At 31.6% G+C, this 15,217-nt stretch overlaps 1 long non-coding RNA gene across 1 annotated transcript; it reads left to right on the top strand.

The window, feature by feature from the left end:
• The first annotated feature begins 4,113 nt into the window (after window positions 1-4,113).
• LOC134246666 (uncharacterized) lies at window positions 4,114-9,296 on the top strand. The gene is made up of 3 exons (XR_009987675.1): window positions 4,114-4,234; window positions 4,545-4,629; window positions 9,171-9,296. It is a non-coding gene; the product is annotated as an uncharacterized LOC134246666 (long non-coding RNA).
• Window positions 9,297-15,217: the final 5,921 nt, after the last annotated feature.

The following is a 15,217-nucleotide window of genomic DNA, read 5'->3' as shown; positions in this document are numbered from 1 at the left end:
TTGCTTACCTGGGTAATACAGTTCTTTACAGGATTTCCTTTGTTCTAATATCTATTGTGGCCCCTACCCCACCTACAATCCAACCACCACACTCTAAAAAAAGTTTTAATTGTTGTCTTTAAAATAAGATATTAGATTAAAAAAAACAAGTAATTATCAGTAATCCATTTAGTCAGAATAGCAAGTCAATGACTATCATGGCTAGCAATTGTAAACATAATTTGTAATAAGGATGAATTCATTTACTTATTAAATGATTTACTAAGTATCAATAGAACTACTTAAACTATAGGAATTATATTACTTAGTAAATGAACTACTCATTTTTGATAAATAATTATGACTTAATTTAAAGATAATATGCTTTCTATTTACTAAATTTTATAAATTATTACTAAGTAAATGTAATTCTGAAATTAATTTAAATCTAGAATATTATGACTTAAAAGAATACTAAGTACATGAAATACTTATCATATTTACTAAAATCGACATTATTTACTAGAAACACTGCAAGGTACCAATCCTCTGATAAGAGAGATAATTTTGACAGTACAACATGTGAGTACTAATCACAGTTTTCTTTATCAGAGTTCCCTAATTGAGCCCTCTCAGAAGTAGATTAGAAGAAAACTACTTATGATGGAAACAGTCTTACTTTCTATTTCTTTAGCCAATTTCTTTGTAATCGTTTCATTATATCTAACAATAAAACATTTGATTCCAACATCAAAAGCCTTATAAATTGAATAAATTGTATCTTTTTTAAGGATCATTTAAAAAATGGTTTAATGTTTCAAGTATTTAATATAGCATTTTTATTAGTATGACTTTTTATTCACATGAAGGCGTATTTAGAAGAAAGATAACTCCTCCTCACAGACAATTAATCCTATTTCACATTTCAATAATTCAATCCCGATTAGACTACCATATTTAAGTAATAACTGCTCTGAATTCTCCCTGATTTAGTAAATAAATCATTTTTAAAGTAAATTAATTAAATACAATTTAAACAAGGTGTGTTTGTGAAACACTGATGTCCCCGTATGGCAATATAGCAAAGGTTAAACTTTTCTTAAATGTAAATTTAATATATTGGTATTTCTTGATATCTCCAAGGGCAAGGACAAAAGGTCAAGGTTATTGGTATCTAATGAAAGGTCCTGCCACAAAAATACATATGTAAAATATGGAAACACTAGCCCCAACTCTTCATAAGTTATGGCCAAGGTTACCAATTTTGAAATGTAGGTCAAACTCCAAGTTCAAGGACAAAGGGTCAGATTTGGTGGAACCCAGAGAAAGGCCTTGTAACAAGGATGAAATATGTAAAGTATGAATGCACTAACCGTAATCTTTTTAAAGTTATAGTCGAGGTTTGCTTTTTAAAAGTGGGTCAAAATCCAAGGTCAAGGTCAAAGGGTCAAAGTTCTTGGTATCCAATAATTGGTCTTCTCACAGGAATTACATATATGTAAGTATGAAAGCATTATCCCTTACTGTTCAAAAGGTATGGCCAAGGTTAAAGTTTTTTCTCAAGGATGGAAATTTCCAAGGTCAAGGTCAAAAGGTCATAATTTTTGGTATCCAATGAAAGTTCATTCAACAAGAAATATATATGTGAAGCATAAATGTCCTGGTAGTTACTGTTCAAAAGATTTGCCTTATAAAAAGTTTGGATTTTTTTGTTTAAAACTCCAGTGGGTCAAACTCCAAGGTCGAGGTCAAATTTGGTGATACTCAAAGAAAGGTGTTGTCACAAGAAATACACATGTGAAACACAAATGTCAAAAGTTATGGGCAAGGTTAAAGTTTTTGCGGATAAACAGATAAACAGAGACAGCTAGACAGACAGACGGACAAGACAAAAACCATATACCCCCGAAATTTCCTTTTACGGGGGCATACAGATATTAGTTATATAGTAAATAGTGGTAAAACGTAAGTAAAGACCAAGTAATGTTATTACTTATATACACAAATTTAAGTAAATAAAAGTTACTAAGTAAAACTTTTTATTGTGTAAGTAAAACAATTCTTTAAAATACAAAATATCAAGTAAAACATTTGAATTTAGTAATTGACATATATTTTAGTAATTGATTTAAAATTTTAAGTAAAGGCTTAGTAATTATCTATTACTAATCTTTGTTATTTCAAGTAAAAAATGACTACTAAGTAAAACTTTTTTAAGAGTGCATCATACCTATCTTAGATTTAACCATTAGAATCTACACTACCCCAGGATCTTCCACATTTGCTTCAACTTTCCTGGCCCACGGCTTCTCGATGAGAAGATTCTTCTTATATATTTCTCTGTAAAACTTGGATTCCTTTTGTTGGACCGCCCTAAACTCGGGGTCATGATTTTAATAATCTAGATTCTTCACTACATCAGAATGCTTCCACATAAGTTTCAACTTTTCTGGTGCAATGGTTCTTGAGAAGAATGCTTTTCCCTATATATTGCTATGTAAAACTTTGATTCTCCATTTTTGCCCCACCCTACCCCGGGGATCATGATTTTAACAATTTAGAATCTACACGACACTCTCCAAAATGCTTCTACATAAGCTTCGGCTTTCCTGGTCAACTGACTCTTGAGAGGAAGATTTTTCCTATATATTTCTCTGTAAAACTTGAATTCCTTATTGTTATAGCGCCCTCCACTCGGGGGTCATGATTTTAACAATTTAGATTCTTCACTACATCAGGATGCTTCCACAAGAGTTTCACCTTTTCTGGAGCAATGGTTTTGGAGAAAAATGTTTTTGAAAGATTTTTCTCATATATTTCTATGTAAAAAATTGATTCCTTATAGTTTTCCGATCCCAGGTGGGGATGTGGCCCTTTATTTTCACAATTTAAACTCGCTATCAACCAAGGATGCTTTGTATCAAGCTTGGGTTAAAATGGCGCAGTGGTTCTTGAGTAGAAGTTGAAAATGAGAAAAGCTTACAGACGGACGGACGAAATATGGACAAAATGTGAGCCTTTGGCTAAAGTGAGCTAACTAGATGAAGTGCGTTCCTGGGAATAGGAACGCATGTATCACCTGCCTTATGCTTAATTAAAGATGAAGCTCAATCTAAGAGTGGTCAACTATTTACATGCTACAAGCTTATTTAGTAAGACTGTGATAGAATCTGGCGATCAAATAGAAATACAAATCTCCAAACCCTCATTGGTTAAATGGATTTGAATATTTTTTGAATTGTAAAGTATGATATTAAGATTTTTCAAACTATCGAAGAATTGATAATTCTTCGAAAGTGACTTCAGTCTGTTTTAACCGTAACTGTCAGTCTACACCAATCTATATTGAAATATCGTAACGAATGTTTCTCTTCATATTTATACTTAAATTTCAGTTTTTGTGGGTAATGTACATGTATTTTATGAGCGCATAAATGTACACACTGTTTCAGGGTATTTTGGGGTCATCAATGGCATGCATAAGTTCTCATTCCCAATAAAAAGTTTGTTTTTCCCAATTTCATAAAATAAAGGCTTTTGATTGGTTGGAGCTATAGTTTTTATATTCCATGAAACAAGATGTTTTTTGATGCCAAAATATTTGACTTCTTGATGTTGGAGTTTGACCCAATATTGCAAGTATTTACTAAAGTGTAAACTTGGTAGTAACTTTTAACATTTTGTGCTTCTTGTTACATGTACATTTTGACCTTTAACATTAGAATTTGAGCCTTTATTAAGGAAAAAAAAACTTTAACCGTGCATTGTTCGTGCGAGGACTTTTATATTTCATGTGTATTTCTTTTGACGAGGCGTTCCCTTGAAAACCTTTAATTTGAGCCTGAAGTTTTACCTACATTAAACAATACATTAAACTTGTCTTAACTCTTGACTTGTAGGTGCTCTGACTTACATACTTTACTGATATAATTATTGAAACAAGTAATTTCTTTTGGATAACAGCATTCTTATCCCTTGACCTTGAGGTTTGATTTGCATCTCGGAAACTTTAACCTTTACCAAAAGAGCATTCGTGGACATCAGTGATTAAAAACACGTCTTTTTTCCCTCTACGTTAGTACGAATGATGTTAACCCCTAATTTATTTTGTTATTTTATTCTTTTTTATTTGCAGCCGGAAAGTGTACCGAATTCAATAAGGAATGCCAATGCATAAGGAAAAGCTACTTTGCCGACTGCACACAGTTTTCGACACCCTGTCCGCCCGCATATAACTCAACAGCATCATTCCTGTGTAATTTATCTTCAATAAAAGCTTTTTTAATATGATTGCAAGAAATATTTCCTACTGAATATATACCAAATACCAATAATGAAAATTCGTCTTGGAGGTATGTTTTATGTATATGGAAATATTGGTTTATATCTTAGCTGTTAAAATCAATCTATTGTCAAAAAGTGGTGTTGAAATAGATTAAGTAAAAATGATTGCCATAATTACATGTCTAAAGAAGAATATATCAGCTAAAAAGGGAAAAAATCAATTGATTTGGCTTGATTAATTTTTGAAAATGCAAAAATCACTGATATATATTTTTTTACAGATTCACAGTGTCATGAAATGATAAGCCTTACGACAGACAGAATGCCAAACAATAGTAAAACAGACAAGACGACACCCAAACATCAGTAAGTAGACTTCTCGTTAGAATTGAAAAAAAATACACACAAAAAAAAACCCCAGAAAGCAGGATAATAAAGCAAAACACACAATATCTGAGACACATAATCTCATGCTGAAAGTAATGCCTGTTATTTAATTACATTTGTAAATCATAAATGCATAAATTTTACTTCATTCTTTTTTATAAAACCCTAAAAAGGTTTTTAAAAAGTATTATTTTACTCTTGTTAAGATTTAAATCATTCAATCAACTCGCTATTTCATCGGATATAGGAGGGTTGTTCGAAAAGTTCGTGGACGATGTCCATCTTCCTTATATTACTCACTGGAATTTTAAAACAAGCACATCATAATATGTAAAAATATTTGATTTGTTGATGCGTGAAGTTTCATTCCATTCGATTTAACAAAAATAAATTTACTTCATTTTAAAATCAGTATGTTTTGTACCCGCGGAGCACACAAAACGGCAATGTAACGTCAACACATAGCGTCGAAAATTTATAATAGATACTATACTTATACATTTCACAGAGAATATTCCAATACCCATTCATAAAATTCTTTTTCTAATACTTGACATTTATTTTTTAAGAATTGATATCATTGTATAATCTCCTTTATTAAGGTTTAAATTTCTTTTAGTACTTAACTCTGCTTTCACAGGATAAGCAACTTTAAAAGGGCCTTTGTCTTTCATTTACGTTTCAAATTTTAAAGTTTTGTTCAGATGTTTACAGTAAAAAAAATTTTCACAGGTCATCCTCATCCGATACAAAGGATCTTTCACTCAAATACTGCCTGTACTATTTGTACAACATGCACAACTCGCTTGTGACAAATTTTCTTGATTCCTTCAACACTTTTAGAGTTTATTCAGGATTTTTCCTGATAAGAACACAAATTTGCTTCGGTATCTGCTGCTTCGTGATGTTCTAAAACGTCATCGTTTTTGTCGTTTTCAATAAGTACTACTTATCTTCTCAAGTTGATTTCTTTTCAACAAAGCAAAATATAAAACCATAATTTGGTACACTTATTGATGTAACAATTCTTAATTTGAATTTCTATGTAGTTTTTCTTTTTTCCTCCATTTTAAACAAATTTGACTATAGACATTATTTATTGTATTGTCTGTAACTGACTAAATTTTGACCTGCTCTGCGATCCGATTTTTGCATTTTAAAAATCTGGATAAGTTTTTAATCAATCATAATATTTTGTCCAAATTAATACATATCATTTGGATTTATTGTTAAAATATTACTGCTAAATTTGGATAACATATGACGTCAAATAAAAAAGACATGACAGTTGTCCACGAACTTTTCGAACAACCCTCGTATGTTTCTTTCTGATTAAAAAAAAAAAACTTGGAGCGGGCTCAGCTATGTTAAGGAAGGTCAGAGTTCGCATTCCTTGTACATCGTATTGGAAGTTTAATTGTGACGTCATTGAAATTTAACAAGCTACAAAAATTAATTACTACATGATCATGCGTAAATAACAACTTGAATTTATCTGTTTTATCGATTATTTATAAAATCTTGTAAAATTGCAATACTTGATAGCGATACAGTCGAGTAATAGAAGAAAGCCCTTTGTCAAATATGACGTCATCAGCCTTGACATGACGCAGCACAAGTGATCCGGAGGAGTAAATTCACTGGTTTAATAATTACAAGAATGCTTAAATAAATATGATACCATTGCTAATTTTTAGACCTAATCATTAAAACTAAAAGAAAATAATTTTTTAAATACAATGTGTATAGAATATGAATTTATCTAGTAGCATTGAAGCTGCACAGGGATAAGAAATATAGAGAATATCGCTAAAACGATGAGTGTATTCGTGATATACATCAAAAGTGCAAGGGCATTAGACTATTTTGTTTGAGCTGAAATTTGGAATATGTATTGCTCATATAGTGTATATTTTGAAAAGTGCTGGGAGCTGATCCTGGTCTGCATAACATTAATTTTATTTATAACAGAATTTAAGCGAAGTGGAAATTTTTAGCTATTATAAGCATTTTCGGCAAAATTTTAAGTACTTCGCAAACAGCACTGACTAGCTCCCAGCACTTTTTGGGTAGAGGATATAAACCTCTTTTAATGTGTATCAATTATTTTCTTGAAAAACAAGCGTATGCCCTTGCACTATCCACATTTCCTACATTCAGCTTAACAATTCTATTTCTGTACAAGTCACGTGACAAACAGCTGATACGTGCGATATAACTGGTAATAACTACGGCCCAGTCCTATCCATTATTGATAGCTATATTACCTTTTCTACAAGTATTCAGTTGCTTTGTTAAAACTTTTTAAAAGAAGCAATACATATTAAAACGGTTGAAAGGTCACATTTTCCATATTGGTCCTTAACATAGCTGAGGGACAAAAACAACATTGAATCAATCAATTAATATCATGAGTGTGGTAAGTTGTTTGACTTTCTTTAAACACATTTTTGACATCTTAACAATTGGCCCAATTTTAGCCAAATTTGCATCAAAGTATCCTTGTATCAAGGCAAATTCAGGTTAATTCAAATTAAGGGAAAAAAAAATAAATTTGAAACTTTTATTACATTGTGTTGATTTGAGTTTGTACAAATCCTGACCCTAGAGCTGCAGTACGGGATCAAAGTTTAGATACTAGTTATTTAAGGGAGGTCTTATCAGGGACAGAAAACTACGACAGATCATGATGATGTAGAAAAAAATATTTAGGTAGTGTAGATTTAACTTTCTTGAAGTCATGCCCTCCGGGAAGAAAGACGACAATAAAGAATCAAATTAATATTTACTTTATATCTCATAAGAAACAAAAACTATTTGAAAATCTCATAAAACAGAAAAATCATGGTCAGTTAATGTTATGAAAGCATCATCAGGAGATGAAGATTCTAGTTTGATGAAATCATACCCCCGGGGTAAGTTACGTGCGTAATAAGGGTCAAAATTTTACAAAATAATATTTATTAAGGATATCCGATCCTCAGCCAGGAAGGATAACTCCAAAATTTATATTTAATTTGAAATGCATCAAAATGAAGCTTGAAAATGAAAATTTTTCATGTAACAATTTTCATTTTATTCATCTTTATAAGATTCAAGGCTTTTGGAAGTCTTAGAAAAGGTCTTTAAAAATTGACATTTGTACCCTATATGAGGAAAAAAATTAGTACAGTTTTAGAGACATAAGATTTTCTTGAATCCAGCCTTAGATACCAATGCTTATTAGTATGATATACAATAAGAAGTGATTTGTGGTGTCTTGCAATGATAACAAAAACCTTTTTCACTATGTATCATAGAATACATGACGGAAATAGAAGACAAAAAATACCAAATAAGTATAAAAATTATGATAATGTCTCTGAATGTCTGGATACCTATCGTGTTTTAACCTAAAATATATTTGTTGATCAGTTTGCAATAAGAAAATGCATTGCTGATATTTCAGTTCGTTTTTTCTGCAAAAATATTGGAGATTTGACAATTTCCCCTATATGATATGATTAATTTTAATCTTTAACTTTAAGAAATACTGTGGATAAATTTACACAACTTTGTGGATTCAGAGATACTTTTATGAGTATTTTTGATTAATTAACTGCTAATTTTATAAACCTGAGGATCGGACTACCTTAAGGAATGAAGCTTATTTCAACTTATGTTATCCGATATAACATAACTTGGGGCAGTTTACGCTTTATTAACCGCTTAATCGTAAACTGCCCCAAGTTATGTTATATCGAATAACATAAGTTGAAATAAGCTTCATTTCTTATAATTTAATTTCACTGTAGACAATGAGACAATATTTCCTCCAAAAAAGGTTTCAACGTGAGCATAATTTTAAAACTAACGTCAAGTGGAGTGATACATTTTTGACGTAACTCATTGTGACCTAGGCAAATTATGTTAAACGAAATGGAAAAAACGTCTAACCAATCAAATTACGCGTTACAACTGAAATTAAATTATTTATTTTTAAATCTAATTGTAAAAGTTTTTCTTTGGGAATAACAAAACTGTGATTAGTCATATTGATAGGGATATTTCTTGAAATATAGTATATTGAAGAATATCCAGACCATGACAAGAGGGGCTAACTAAGGTACATGTATGGAAAGTCTAGATTTCAACGGAATAAATAGGTATAAATATTTTAATGAAGAAGAACAAAGCTTCATGTGCATTGACCCAGGTGAGCGTTAAGTATTTGGGTCTGTTGTTTCACATCCGCAAAAAAAACAACATATGATATAAGTAAAGTGACAGATGGCCAAACAGACTATTTTCTAAACAAAGATTTTATAAATTTTCTTAATAGAAGTGATTTGTAAAAAAAAAAAATACGGTAAATTATTTTGGTCTTTTTCCTATGTTTTTTACTGTAAAACGAACCGACGATTATGCAGCATTAAATACAATATACCCAAACTTTCTTTATTTAAAAATGTTAGTGATGGTAAATATATATAATCAAGTACTTGTATCTAAACTACCTTGTTTTAACCGTTTTATTTTAGAGTGGAGAGAGAAAACAACAGTTTAAATAGTTTAAAAATCGTAGTTCCGGTATCAGTCATATGTCCATTACTTATCATCATCATTCTCATCACATTTTTCACCATACGACAATGGAGAAAAAAGGGCAAGTTTTGTCATATTTCTTATCATATTCATATTAAAACTCATCTTCATTATGTTAAAAATGTTTGTAGCATACTGTTAAATTCATATGTATTTGAACAATGAATAAAAAGGTGTTTTTTGTTGAAGGTCTTTCAAACAACTCGAATAAAGAATCACCCGAAGAGGAGAGTGACAGTTTAAACCCATCAGCTTAACACGGTTATCATCTTTCTTTTAAAAGGTGCCTTATGTGCCTTTTTCTTTAAAATTACCAGGAAAGGGGGTAATCCTTTGTGTTTGTTTGCTTGTCTCTCTGCACGCAGCAGATTTTTGAAATTTAAGCAAGATCTTCGTTTAGGCAAGTCATATGTTGTGATTCGTTGTTGTACGAATTCTTTGTCAACTTCCTGTTTAGTGTGCGTCTGTACAAACAGAAAAAAACACTATTTTGTCAGTTTTCGCAGCAGATGGTTATTGCTGATACTTGAAATTTTATCACTATCTTTTGTTTTAAAGCTTCCAACTAATCTGATTTATTCATACGAATCTGGAGTCAACTTTTGTTAGTTTTCTCAGCAAATTCTCATTAACTAAATGCATTGAAATGTTTGAAAAGCTTTTGTAAACTTTGGTTTTTGACCGTTCGCCGTAAGACAGTACCTTATGTACATGTAAACATAAATGAATCTATATTTTATCCAATATCGTTAGAAAATGTGATGCACTTGAAAATGAAAAATAAACATTGAAAATTGTAGCTAAGTGTGCCCATTTTTTTTTTTCGAAAAAATTGCTTTTTCCAAGATTTTACTGGACAACCTTCGTATACATGTATTCACACCAGAGTGAACATTTACATCAGAGCGAGGGTCATCGCTAATGAGCATTGGCCAAGGCACTTCTCAGTTCAACAACACTTTATTTTAAAGATAATTTTTTCTCTCAAAAATTCCATGTTCCTTTTCATTCTTAAGATGTTCGCAATGGACTTTATTTTAAAGACTTTTGATCTTATATACTGTTCGTAACTCCATAAAATCACAGAGTTCTACAACTAGTAAATGAAAATGTGTTTATAAAAATCTTCTTGTTTGCTTATTTACAGGAAGACAGAGAAATGCGGTATGAAACGTTTACTTGAAGAAAAAATGTTCCCTGCCTCCCGATACTGTGTAAAACTGCATAAAAATGAAATAAATAGGCGAAACTAGATGAGTTGTGATTAAAAAAGAATAATACGTGTACATTTTGCAACTTATTTTTACTCTATGGATAGTTTTGAAAGGTATAATATCACAATCAATTTCTGTGGGAATACATTTATACACTGTAGATGTGTATGTTTATGTTTTGTTATTTTGATTATTTAGTATTCTTTACATGTACAAGGCAGCATTTTTTTTTCAGGCAGCACTTACTCTCTTTGTTCAAGTTTTGTTTCAGTTTGAGATATTCTTGTAAGTGTATTATTAGTTGCATTATGAATTAATTGTGTGTTACTTTTAAAATAAATCCATTCATCTGCATTTTAATTATCTTCACCCTCATGAGAATTAATTAGCAGCTATGATTTTCGTATTCATGAAAGTTATCTGTTCATGCTGTTGTTAGCATAATGAATCTATTTGTTTCAAAGCTTAAAATATAAGCTTATAAATGCTGAACAGAAAGAGTTTACTTAAATACATATATAGTCAGAGTTTACTTATATATATATATATATATATATATATATATATATATATATATATATATATATATATATATATATATATATATATATATATATATATATATATATATATATATATATATATGTATGTGTATATATATATATATATATATATATATATATATATATATATGGAGGGTTTATGTATAAAGGAGACCACTCATCCACATATATATACATTAGGGGGACACGGATATTGTGGGGACACCAGACTGGTCCCCTTAATGTTTAAGCTTGAATACCTAAATTACAGAATGATCCAGTAAACATTAGTTGTAAACTTTAAATAAAGTTTGACATGATCTTACAAAATTTAATTACATTTAAATTTTTAAAGTATCGAAAAGGTAGAAAAATAGAATCCCGTTTTCAGCATATATATTTTTAGGTAAATAAATTTATGCTTTAAGGACACCACTAAAAAGTCTCTTTATTTTTCTTATTTCCCATATATAAAAATAAATCTGCTAATTCATGCATTCATTTATGGTGTCTTCAAGCTTAGGAACACGATTTTACATATTTTTGAAAACTGGTTAAAATATTCATTTTTTCTTCACCATGAAACGCATGACATTTCTGTTTCGAGTCGTGCTATGGTCATCCGGGTATTTCCAGGGAAGGACGCTACAGAGTACAGAGTCATGTTCAAGGGCAGTATGTGATTTTTTTAAATGGTAAGTTTATTTGCTAGGCGTATTTTGCTGAGTATGAGAATTTATTTAAATGTTGACAGTTAGATATTTAATCGCGAGATATTTATTATAGTTAGCCAACTCAAGTAACGGCGTGTATCAGGCACGTAGCATCGTTTTTTTGAAAATAGGGGGCCAACCAGAGATTTTTTTTCTCACCTGAAAAAGTTAACAAGCAAAAAAAAAAAAAAAACAAACAAAAATTAAAAGTTCCCCGAACTCGAAAATCCTATTGCGTTGGGTGGGTGGGTGGGTGGAGGGGGGGGGGGTATGACCAACTTCTCGAAGCCAACTTACTCTCACTTCCAATTTTTTCTGTACGATCCTTGATATCTCTATACTATGTTATAAAGTGGGGGTGGGTGGGGGCCACCATCCTTTCAATGAACATTTACTATAGTCAAGGTAATCATGGTAATGTTGGGGAACAAAGTGCCCCCCCCCCCCCCCTTGCGGATGCTACGTCCCTGCAAAGTTGAGATGTGAACTGATGTTCATCCAACATGTACATGGTCATGATGATGTATTGTTGGAGATAATTCACGATTTTTTGCAAATTGGAAACCAAATTAAGCTTCTTTTTTTTTGAAAAATTATGTCGGTCAATAGACGTATATTGTACCTTTTTTTAAGTATTAGGTGACAATATTACCTTCAATATTCGCTATGTTTACAGAAAATTCAAGATAGAGATATTGCTAATTCATACTCCTAGGCCCTAACATGCGAGTATCCTTTATTGCCGAAAAATACCACATTTTTCTTTGACATATCCAACATATAAGTTTTTTTTTTCTGCTACACCAGTCCGGGCTAAAAATAAACCCCGTCCATGACCTTGGGTAAACAGGAAGAAGATTACCAATTATTGCCGCTTATATCATTTCCTGATTATTCACCAACTAATCGCTAAACGAACCAACAACTTTTAAATTAATGACAATTAAAGGTCGAAAAATGTCTTGAATCTAAAATAATTCAATTAGAAACGCAATTTGAATGTCTTATTTTAAACTTTTGCTGGCCTATTTTTTTTCGATGTTGCTACGACCTCCTGCGTTAAAATAACATGTGCTTTGTCGGAACTGACAATGACCGAAACACAATTTTTCCAAGTGAAAGCAGTATCATGACAGATAATAGAGAGAAAAGTTTAAACCTCATCCGCTGCAGGGCTTTGGAAAACACCTGTTTAACCAGTTTTTGCATGTATTTTGCTTGTGCACGTGAACCAGCCTTCAACAGCTGTTCAAAATTTCTTTGCAACTTGGTTGGCGGAGATCAGGTTAACTGGTTAAAGTCGAGAGACTAGAGCCCAATGGTGTGCTTAAACATCGATCACAGTAACTGGATGTCATTGGTCAGTGTCATTTGGATTAGAAAACTCTTTAAAAATCTTCTTCTCAAGAACAACAAAGCCATGATTGGTCATATTTTAATGGAAGCATCCCCAGGACTGATATTTCTGCTTTTTCCTAGCCAGAATGCTCAGGTGAGCACATTTTCATTCATTTCATGATAAGTGTTTTGAATTTCAGGTAAATGTCAGTATCTCGAACATGGGATATCTAGAATACCCCGCTTATGTCGAAGTCGATAGCCGGTCCCTGCCGATTTCTCTATATTTATGATTTAAAAAACACCTGATATCTCGAATACCCTGCTCATGTAGAAGTATATATATTTAAAGTCCCAGGCGTTTTTTTTACCTGGCGTATCTCGAAGTGCAGCGAATTTTTAGGTCTACTGAAAACACCAGGCAACATGACTTAATTAAAACATTATCACCAGTGGCTATTAATACTTGATATCGCGATTACTTAACTTAGCGGAACTCTTTCGTGAAGGAGGTAGGAATCGTCTGTTGAGTGGGGGCAATTTGCTTTTCAATACAATGCAAGATCGATTATTGTAGCATTTATAAGGACAGATAAGTAAAAAATCCCGGTGGAATATACCTCGCTAAACAATTGCTGAACCAGTCTAATATATTTTATAATATAAAATATATTTTACCAACACCAACTTGGGTGTTTGGTGTACATTAAGTCCACGACTGATAAAACTAACCTGACTTCGCCGCAGTTCAGAAATTAAATACAGACAGTATTACCGATATTGCAATTAATTATATACTGTGTATGATTAAAGATCGTAATTTCATAAAACACCAATTTTTTTCACGATAAACTTAAATAAAACAGTCAAGTTGCATTGCATAATGCACAGTGCAATGATTGATTACATTCATGTTTATCTGCATACAGATAGCTTTCACCGCCATTTGCATTATTAGTTTCGTAAAGTACATGTTCTTTATTATTATGCCTCCTGTCAGGTTGTCTCTCTATAATCCTTACCCTACTATTCTGGCATAGTGGTCTAAGGATTTATATACTATACCGAAAAAGTGCAGGGCTTTATTTACCGAACAAAATTCTTCATTGCACACAACCCTGATCGAACTCAGGACCATGAGATTGTCAGTCCGATGCCTTATCGATTACGCCACAGAAACGATCACTGATTGGTGGTATTTTATTAAATATCTAAACTTAATCAATACAATTGACACAAAAGGGAAGAAATAGATAAATTTTATTTAAAAACAGTTATATTTTTATGTGGAACCTTAGATTAATGTATGCAACAAAGTTTCAAACTAATTACATACAGATCGTTAGATGAACTGATTTCATAGGGTCATTAAAACGCTTTTTTATATGACGCTTGATTGCAGGATGTAAAAGAAAATTATCAATGAGAATCGATGTCTGCAAACAAATAAGTCTTACTAACAAAACAGAAAATTAAGATGAGTTGCTTTGGGACAGACAATCCTGACTTATTTAGAGAAATACTAGTAACCAAAATAACTAAGCATGCAACCAATTTTGGCATAAAGATTTAGCAGTCTTCACGAAAACTTTTCAAACTAACTGGCCAGTCAGATCAGTGAACTTTCAAAATGTACTGGCCCACCAAAATTTTAACTGGCCCCTTAATGAAAAAATAAAATAAATACATTTTTTATAACTAGATTAATACGTTTACACACTTCAACTTTTGAAATGCCGCCATTTTTCGTCCTTTGTTGTGTTTTGGTAAGTTGTTCGTTGGAAATTCGCAAATTTTACGCATGTCTAGTTAATAGTTACTTGCTAGTTCCTGTTACGTAAATCATCCAGGTTATAATAATACGATTCAACAACATGTGTTTTTTTTTTCATTTTATATATTAATGAAATTTAAACAAGTAAGTCAGTTTAAATATATATTGACTGTTTATGATTTTTAAAATCAACAAGCCCATCGGACTTCTTGAATTTTGATTTTCACTGACCCGACATCAAAATTCACTGGCCTCGGTCTTCAAACCAGTGAGTTTTTGTAAAGACTGTGTTTCAGGAAAAAGTCAAATGGATTGCTGCATAAATAATTACAACAGTCAGCATAATAATACATTGGATAGTGTTGCATTATGCATGTGCTATGCCTAAATAGTAGGCAGGGT

Source organism: Saccostrea cucullata, unplaced genomic scaffold (genome assembly GCF_032062105.1).
Source record: "Saccostrea cucullata isolate Sc308-1 unplaced genomic scaffold, CSIRO_AGI_Scuc_v1 ctg5227, whole genome shotgun sequence".
In the NCBI taxonomy this organism is placed as follows: domain Eukaryota; kingdom Metazoa; phylum Mollusca; class Bivalvia; order Ostreida; family Ostreidae; genus Saccostrea; species Saccostrea cuccullata.
Note: the sequence above shows the minus strand (reverse complement) of the source record. Positions and strands in the feature narration are given on the sequence as shown.